Source organism: Vidua macroura, chromosome 4 (assembly GCF_024509145.1).
Source record: "Vidua macroura isolate BioBank_ID:100142 chromosome 4, ASM2450914v1, whole genome shotgun sequence".
Classification (NCBI taxonomy): domain Eukaryota; kingdom Metazoa; phylum Chordata; class Aves; order Passeriformes; family Viduidae; genus Vidua; species Vidua macroura.
Window position 1 is genome coordinate 241,101 of NC_071574.1, and position 9,187 is coordinate 250,287.

At 46.5% G+C, this 9,187-nt stretch overlaps 1 long non-coding RNA gene across 1 annotated transcript; it reads right to left on the bottom strand.

Annotated features, from left to right (window-relative positions):
* Positions 1-7,813: 7,813 nt before the first annotated feature.
* On the bottom strand, positions 7,814-8,880 carry LOC128806819 (uncharacterized). The gene is made up of 3 exons (XR_008436959.1): positions 8,856-8,880; positions 8,447-8,553; positions 7,814-7,913 (listed from the first exon to the last, which is right to left on the bottom strand). It is a non-coding gene; the product is annotated as an uncharacterized LOC128806819 (long non-coding RNA).
* Between the last annotated feature and the right edge of the window lie 307 nt (positions 8,881-9,187).

Genomic DNA, 9,187 nt, shown 5'->3' on the forward strand with positions numbered 1-9,187 from the left:
TCGCCAGCGCTCTGCTCTGGCCTTTGGAGCGCTGGCCCCGTCCTCCCGCAGCAGCACGGCACCGGAACACAGCGAGGCAAAGCGTGCCGGAGCCGCCCGTGCTGTCAGCGTACCTGTCAGCTCCCGGCGGTGGGCAACTCCGGCCCTGCGGGCAAGGGGGAGACGGCTCGGGCACCTCCAGCGGCTGCTCTGCCCCGATGCTTTCGCGTTCTCCTGCATTTCCCTGCAGCGGAGGGGGTCCGGGACGGGGGCGGATCGTGTCAGAGTGGAGACGGCGGGGAAGCACGGGGAGGCGGCGGGAACGCGGCGGGACGAGACGGGGACGCGGCGGGACGGCGACGACTCGCTTGACCTTCCAAAGATGGCGGCAGGAGGGGCGGGGAAAGCCGGGGCCCCGCTCCGCCGCCCGCGCGCCGCCCCGGCGGCATTTTCCGGCACGCGGTCGCTTCCAGCGTCTAGAGAGGGAGGCGCGCGGGGATCGGGAAAGGGGAGTGCAGCCCTGTTCCGACGCCGCTCGCCCCCCGCCCGCCGCCCCCGGCCCGTGAGCGCTGCGACCGCGCCTCCGCCGCCCGCCGAAAGCGGCCCCGCCGGGCCGCCCTCGCCGCTGCCGTTCTTCTCGGTCATCGGGTCCCTTTGCTCTCCCGAATCTCCTTCACCCCTCCCCTCTATTTACAGACACCGCCCCGCTTGCCGCTCGCTCCCGCGCCTCGCCCTTCCCACGCTCGGCAGCCGTCCTTCCCCCCGTCAGCCGGCACCCAGCGGCGAGGGGCAGGGCGCTGGCTGGGGGGGGCTGCAGTACCGCTCTCTGTCCACAAGGCGGCAGCACCGCCGCCGGCCACAGCCGGGGGCTGCCGCTCGCCCGGAGGGAAGGGAGGCAGAAAAGAACGGGGGCGATCCCCTTGGAAAAATCCTGAAAAATAAACGGCCCAAAAAACATCCGCACACAAACTAAAACACACTGCCTCTAACCCAATACAACCCCTCCAAAATCCTTTTCTTTTAAACTCTCTCTAACTATCTTTCATATTTATACTTTTCACATTCCCATTTATCATGTATATTGATGCATGATGTTATTTCGATTCTATATTAAATATCTTCCTATGACTTCTATTTATTTCTATTTTATCTTTTTATAGATCTAGATATATATATGATACATTTCTATATTTATATTGCAAAAATAGTTCTGTTATTTAAAATAAAAGCCCTGCCTGTAACCAAATTGTAGCTCTATGATATTAATATTAACGATCTCTTATTTAAAAGAAAAATGCTGCCTGAAACCCACCCGCCCGCGGCGCAAGTGTGGCAACAGCCCGTGTCCGCAGTACTGGCAAGGCCGCGGGAAATCCCGGCGGGGCGGCGCCTGCGTGGCGCGCGGGCAGTGCAGCACGCGGACCACGATTTTCCCGCGCTTTTTTTTTTTTTTTTTTTTTTTTTTTTTTTTCCTATCCGCCATATTGAGAAGGTCAAGAGTGTCCCGGACGCCGCGACACTTTCAAGATGGCGGCCGCGTGAGGCCCTCGGAAGGGAGAGGCGTTTTTGCCGATGCCTGTCGGCGCCCGCTCACAACCTGACCGCCCGCGCAGCCGCTGAGCTCACAGTCCGTGGCCACGACACGGGAAAAAGCGAAAAAAAACCCGCGGGGCGGCGCCGGCGTCAGGGTGGCGTGCAGGCAGTGCAGTAAACAGACCGTGGTCCTCGTTTTTCCCGCCTTTTTTGCCGCCATATTGGGAAGGTCAAGCGAGTCCGCGACAACCCACTCCCAAGATGGCGGCCGCGGGAGGACCTCGGGCGAGGGCTGCAGTCCCGCACTCTGGCCACAAGGCGGCGGCACTGCCGCCCGCCCTGGGGCTGCAGGCGGGGAAGGCGCGCAAAGAAGAACAGGCGCGACCCCCTTCAAAACATCCTCTGCAATAAATGCCCCTAAACAGCCCGCACGAAACCAAAAAACACCGACAAAAAAAAAAAAAAACAAAAAAAACCTGCCTCTAACCCAATAATAACCAAAATAAAAAATCTTTTCTTTTAAGCTATATTTCAATCTATATTATTTTTATATTTTTAATATTTATATTCACATTTTGATTTAAAATGTATACTGATGTATAATGATCATTTTATAATTTCTTATATTCATTCATATTACTTAAAGTTTATTTTATTTTATATTTTTATGCATGTCTTAATATATTGATTACATATTTCTATATTTAGATTGATATTTCTAAAAGGTTTATATTTTTAAAAATAAAATCCCTGCATCTATCCAAGTAAAAACCTAAAAAAAAAAAAACAAAAAACTCTTTTAAACTGTTTGTAAATTTATCTATATATTTTTCGCATTTATATTCAAATTTGCATTTTAAAGGTAGATTGATATATGTCGTTATTTATATTCTATCTCTTCCTATTGCTTATTTTTACTTATATTTTATATTTTTATATCTATCTTTATACATTGATTATATATTTTTATATTTAGAAGTCTATCAAAATAAAATGTATATTCATATTTTTTTTAATAAAAACCCTGCCTCGAACCAAATAAAAACCAAAAAAGCCCTTTCTTTAAACAATATTTAAATATTTATAGCATATTTTCATCTTTATAATCACATTTGCATTTATACTTTCTATGGATGGATTATATTTATAAATGGATATCATATATATAATAAGATAACAAGATAGATAAAATATTATATATATTATATTTCATACATACTGCTAATACTTCTATTTACTTACATTTTAATTTTTATATAGATTTTAATGTACGTATGATATACTTCTATACATAGATTTCTAACTTATTTATATTTCTAATTTTTACAATAAAAACCCTGCCTACTAACAAATACAAAATTTTAAAAATCCTTTTATTTTAAACTATATTTGAATATTTCTATATTCATGCTTTTGATATTTACATCTATATGCTCTTGTATATTATATTACAGTATATTGACGTACTATATTTAGATAGATATAATATATTACATGTAATGTGGTATAATAAGACATATACACTAGAATATCTATTAGGTATTGTATCGATTTCTGTGATTTTGTATTTTTTTTCTATTTTCTATTTCTATTTCTATATACACGTATATTAATTATACATTACATCCTCACAGCGCATACCTGGGGCTGTTCTGGCTTTCTTTCCAAATGAATTTAGCAATACTTTCCTATTTTTACCAATACCTATAAAAACGAAACATTTGCCAGGATTTAGTAGTATTCTACACACCCCCCTCCCTGTGCATTTTGGGGCAGCTTTGGGTCCCTCGGGGGGACGGCACCCGGCAGGACCCCCCCTCATTCGCCACCCACCTGCTCCTCCGCCGCAGCGTGCGTCCCTCTCCTAGGGACCTTAGGGTGCCCCAAATGACACCAGAGCCCCGAGTCTTCACCCCTTTTTCCTGGCCCCCAAAGAAGGCACAGAACGAGTCTAACTGCCCCGGACAGCAGCCCAGCACTTGCTTCCATCCCTTTCCACATGTACATCCCCCCCGAAAGGGACTCTGCCGCAACGAGAAAGGGGGGCAGCCGCCAGAAGGGTCGAAGCTCCTGCCCAGCCTCGCTGTCACGGGCGAGGGGCAGAGAGAGGGAGCGGCAGAGACGGCGGGGACGCGGCACGGACGGCACGGCACCGAGCGGGGGCCGCTCTCAGCGCGATGCCGGCAAAGCCGCAGGTCCGGCGGGGCCGGGCGGGGTTTGACCGGCACGGGGGGATCCGCCGAGAGCCTCCGGCCCCGTGCGGGGGGACTCCCGCAAGGGCCCGGGGCCGCCGGGCTCCGGCCCTCTGGGCTTTATGCTCCGGCGCCCCCGGCCCCGCGGCTGCGGGGAAAGAAGGAACGGGGCGACGGCAAGAGAGGAGGGCTAGCAGGGCGTGAGACAGCGTATGGAGGGAGGGAGGTCGGGCTGTGGAGGAAAGCGGGAGGGCAAGGGAAAGGCCGGGAGCGGGGAAGAGGGACGGTGCACAGAGGAGGGAGAGAAGAGGAATAGAACGGAGGAGCGGGATAGGGACAGGGCAGTGGGGGTCGGGTTTGCGAGGGAGAGGAGGGGAGGGTCCGCGGACAAAGAACAGGAATACGGGGAGGAGGAAGGAAGGGTAGAGGGGGGGACGGGAGGGGAGACCGAAAAGGGAGAGAAAGGGGTCGGCTTTGGGGAGAGAGGGAACTAAGGGATAGAGAGAGAAAGAAGGGGAATACGGGAAGGAGGAAGAAAGGAAGAAGGATTGGTAGAGAGAGGGACAAGAGGGGGAGCCTCAGAGAGCGCCGATCCACCCCGAGCCCGCCCCGGCGGCCCGCCCTGCTCGGGATGCTGCGCTCGGCGGAGCTCGGCTCGGTTCGGCCCCACTCGGCTCCTCGCCTACACTCGGGCTGTTCTCCGCTAGACTCGGCTGGATTCGCCTCTTCGGCGCAGCTCGGCTCGCCTCAACTCGGAGCCGCTCGGCTCCGCTCGGCTCCGCTCGGCTCCCCGCGGGAGCGCCCCTCCCGCGCACGCGCACAGCTCGCCGCTCTCCTGCCGCCGAGCCCCGCGCCCGGCCCGGCCGGCGCACGGAAACCCCCGCGCCACATCAGAGCCAGCACTTTCTGCGCTAAACCCTTTCTGTCCTAGAAGGAGATAAACTTCTCTACCTCCTTCGTCTCCTCAGTTTTCTTCTTTGAGTTCAAAATCAGAGTTACAAAAACCTACTCAACTACAAGACTCAGTAAGTAGCCGATAAAGTAGTCCCGTCAATTTCAGAACCTAAAGAACACGTTATACTTAAGTTTCCACACTTAAAAAAAGAAAAATCACACACGAGTCCTACTCACTGTGTCAAGCCTTATTTAAAACACACCAAAAAACCCTAAAAGAAATAGTTCCACAACCAAAACAGAACAAACAAGTAACACTAACTAAAACCACGCATCCAAATACACTGTTTATCAGTCACCAACCCGAAAAATCTCTTTTCAACGTGTCTCGTTTGTATACCTCCTCACAACTAACCTTATCCTTTACAAACACTAAATTGCAAATCAAAAAACTTACACGTAACATAAACTCTTCAAATAACATTTATACACTCATACCCCAAATGACAGGTAAACCACCAAAAGTCAAATTACTCAAATCATTACAAACAAATACTTGTACAATATTTAGTTACAAAACAACCCCCAAACCACACCAAACCACAAAGAAGTTACCTCAAAACAGCAAACCTACAATTTAAAACAATTAATCCACTAAGACCAAACTTAACAATAATACATTAAAAAAACACCAAAAAAAAACCCCAAAAAAACCACAAACAAACAACCAAAAAAAAAGAACACCCACCCAAAAATACCCAATCGCTCCAACACAAATTTACTTCTCAGGATCAAAACAGTACGACCTTTTAATAACCTAATTCTATTATTTCTGCATCTCTTTTAACACCTAAAATAACTACAACTCACACTTGAACCACATTAAATGAACTTACTTATTAACTAGCCAAATGAAACAATAACACATCTATAACATTAAATAAATTACTGCCAAATAGGAACATCTTTAAACATACTATCTTACAAAATAAAACAACTGTTCATTTTTTATTATTCACACACAATCATAAATATAAAACATTTAAAAAATATATAAATTGATGAAATCACAAGAAATCAATTTACAAAAACATTACAAAAATTTTAAATTAATCAATCACACATAAATAAAAAATAACGAAATAATATTTTCAAGAATTAAAACATCACTAAATAACTTAAATCATTATTAAAAACTAAAATACTCATTAATAATTACTGCGTTTTATCTCCCCTACCGATTTAAATTTTTACATAGAACTCTACAAAAATCCTTAACAAGTAGATTTATAACTTAAATTTAAAACATTTATAGATAAACATACTTCATGAATAATCTACACACCAAACAACTAAACTAACAAGAAAAACCTAATAAAATACTAATATATTCATAACATCAAAACCCCAAATCATTAACATAAAAACCCATATAAACACATGAAAATACCTACAGTTAAAAAAGACGTACCTTAATGAACAATATTCATAGCTTAATAATTCATTACAAACTCTTACCAATTAACGATTAACATTAATTACTTGATACCAATAAAATACAAGAAAATGTTACTTTAGCCAATAACTATAATAAAATATCATAACTAATAACTTAAAATCTCACTTTATTAAAAATATAAAACGGTGAAGCAACGTATCATCAAAAATCCCATTATTATCACTACACAGCTATACGTATATACATATATCTATCTACAGATAGATAGATCATATATCCATCTCAACAGCAGCATCTGGGACCGATTCCTGTTTTCTCTCTTGTCTCCTAAATTTATTAGCCAGAGAGGATGGAGTAAGGAAATCATTTTATTTATCACCTTGTTCTCCAGAAACCTGAAAAACAAAATAAAACAGAACAAAAAGAAAAAAAAAAGAAAACCACATTTGAAAGGCAGATCCTCACCAGCAGCTGGTCCATCTCCTACGGGGGACCATATTCTAGGGCACTTTTGGTGCACTTGCCTGAACCTGTCAGGGCACTCTGTGCCTGCAGAAGAGATTTTTTTTTGTCAGGGAGAGGCAAGGGGAGGAGAAATAACGTTCTAGACAGCTCAAATCCATTACTGTGCCACTTCCTGTGCAGCAGGTCCTGTGACAGGATGGGAACTGAGGGTGCTTGAAATTTAAAAGCTAAAGACACCAGCACAAGGTGTCCTTTTGCTTTGTCAAGGAAGTGATTCCCAAATCACACAGCCCCCCCACCATCGTCCCTCCTACCACCACCTGAAAGCCTCTTGATTCTCTTCTCAAAAACACAAGGGACACCTCAGAGTTCAGCAAGTTCTGCCAGTGCAGCCCTCGGTGCCCCCGTCTCCAGGTCTGTCCCCCTTGCTTTCATCCTCAGCCACGTCATTCTTCAGCCGTGGACAGGAAATTGTCCCCATTTCTCCCGTACTTCCCTGGTTACCTTTTCTCTAAGCCGTGCAGGACCCCCGAGAGGAGGCTGTGATCCTCTATCAGCTCATGGGCAGCTCTAGAGGTGACACGGGCAGCACTCTGTCATATCTCCAGAATACGACGCTGAAACAGAGAATGCAACTTGTTCTTTTACAGCCAAGATCTGATTATCTAAAATAAAATGAGCAATTTGGCTGGTACCCCATCAACTCCCAGCTAAAATGAACACCGCCTGTTCTCAGCAACTCCAGAGAAGGAAAGACATTCTCCCTTCAACGCTTCGCACCACAGGTGCTGCTCTTACAAGAAGTATTCAGGTAGCAAGACAATTTTCTCTTTTTGTCCGAGGTTTTGATACCTGAAATCCTCAGGGTGGATGCTCCCAAACCTGAGAGCTCCCGGCAGGCGAGGTTCCCTCCTGCCGAAGCACTGTGCAGGTGACAAACGTGCTGGCTGGGGGAATAGAGACCCCAAAAAGAAAAGGCCCCGACTGCAGGAGCAAAACCACGGCACCCCCGTGAGGCTCCACGACGGCAGGAACCGGTCCCAGTTTCAGGGGATAAGGATGGGACCGGTTTAGACACAAGCAAAATTATTTCTCCCTCCACACATCCACAAAACCAACAAGGAACAGATTTTCAAGAGGACCAAGGCAGAATCAGCTATTCCTTTCTGTTTGGTACTTGAGATCTCGAGGCCAATACAAGCTTTTGTGGTTTTGGGGTATTTGGGAACTGTTCTTTTTCAATTCTTACCTGGGAGCCCTGGTCACACAAAGGACTGCTGAAAAAGGCAAGAATGACCCGGAAAATCCTCTGGTAGACATAGAGCTCACAGCAATGTTTGTCACGCAGCCCTTCCCCAAGAAATCTGAGGATCCACTCGTGCTGTTTTGTACTGGAAGCCATAAAGAAAAATACCACCGTCAGACATTCCGACATTTCCAAAGGATACCTGCTCCTAAGAGCACAAAACCCCGGTTCCCTCTGAGTGCCAGCTCAGGAATTACCACAGCTTGTTCTGGACTTCTCAATTTTCCATTCCTATCAAATTTAATCGCTAACATCCATTGGGAACAGTCAGTCTGCAGCCCAAACATGCAGTGGAAATGGAATTTTAGAAGTTGCTGTTTCTAAAATACTTCAGTTGAACTCCAAGTTACTAACCTAAACTCAAAGAGGAATTGTAGCTAGCCGGGGCAGAACATTCTTTTCTTGTGCTCACAGAGCATACACAGCACAACTCATTGTGCGTTAGTATTAAGAAGACAACAAAAACCCCACAGAAATAACATTTTGAATTCCTATATGAAACAGAAGAAAGACGCTTCTAATTAACTACCTGTGGGAGAATGAGGTTTCATTGTATTTTTGCGGCTGTTTCTAATACATTTCTGAAGAATTACTGGGTACCTAAAATGGGACTCTTACCTCAAAATCAAAACTGTAGAAAAGCTGGAGAAAACCTGGTACCTTTCTCAGGTCCAAATACCAGTGCGACAGAAGGAATCTCTTTACCCTTATGTACACGTGCTCCTCTGTAAAGAGAAAAAGCTGGCATGGTGGAGGAGGACAGCGCTCCCAATCCACAAGCACGGACGACAATTCGTGGAAGCTGCAGTCAGTGAGCGTGCAGCGCTCCGAGCTGGGAGAACAGCCCGGCAACTGCAGAAGGCCTTTGCTCTGAGGCGCGTTCCCATTGCTGCCCACCCTCCCCTTCTCTTGCCCAGGAGGAAAAGCTCAGGCAAGAGCGCACGAGCACAGAGCAGGTGAGGGGATCGACACTCCCCAGGCCTCTGTTTTTCACCCCAGCAGTGACACACGCAGCACGTTCCAGTACCTGGCTTCAGGATCTGCTGTGCCACACGAGCAGCGCAGAGGGTGAGGGAGAAGGTGAACCTGAGGCTTGGCTGCCTGATTCCGTTCTGCACGGCATCCAAGAGATACAGCAACGGCAAGGGCCCCGGGAGAGAAGCCTGAAGCACAGCCCAAATGAACACAGCAGGAGCACAAAGACATCGATCAGCTTCCGGGACATTTCACGGGTCACACAGGTAAGAGCCCCAGTTCAGCAAATCTGAGGGTTTGGTGACGTCAGGATCAAAACACCCGGAAACCTGTGAGAAAGAAACTGAACTGCACCCGGCTAAAAGCCGTCCCTGCCTCAAACTC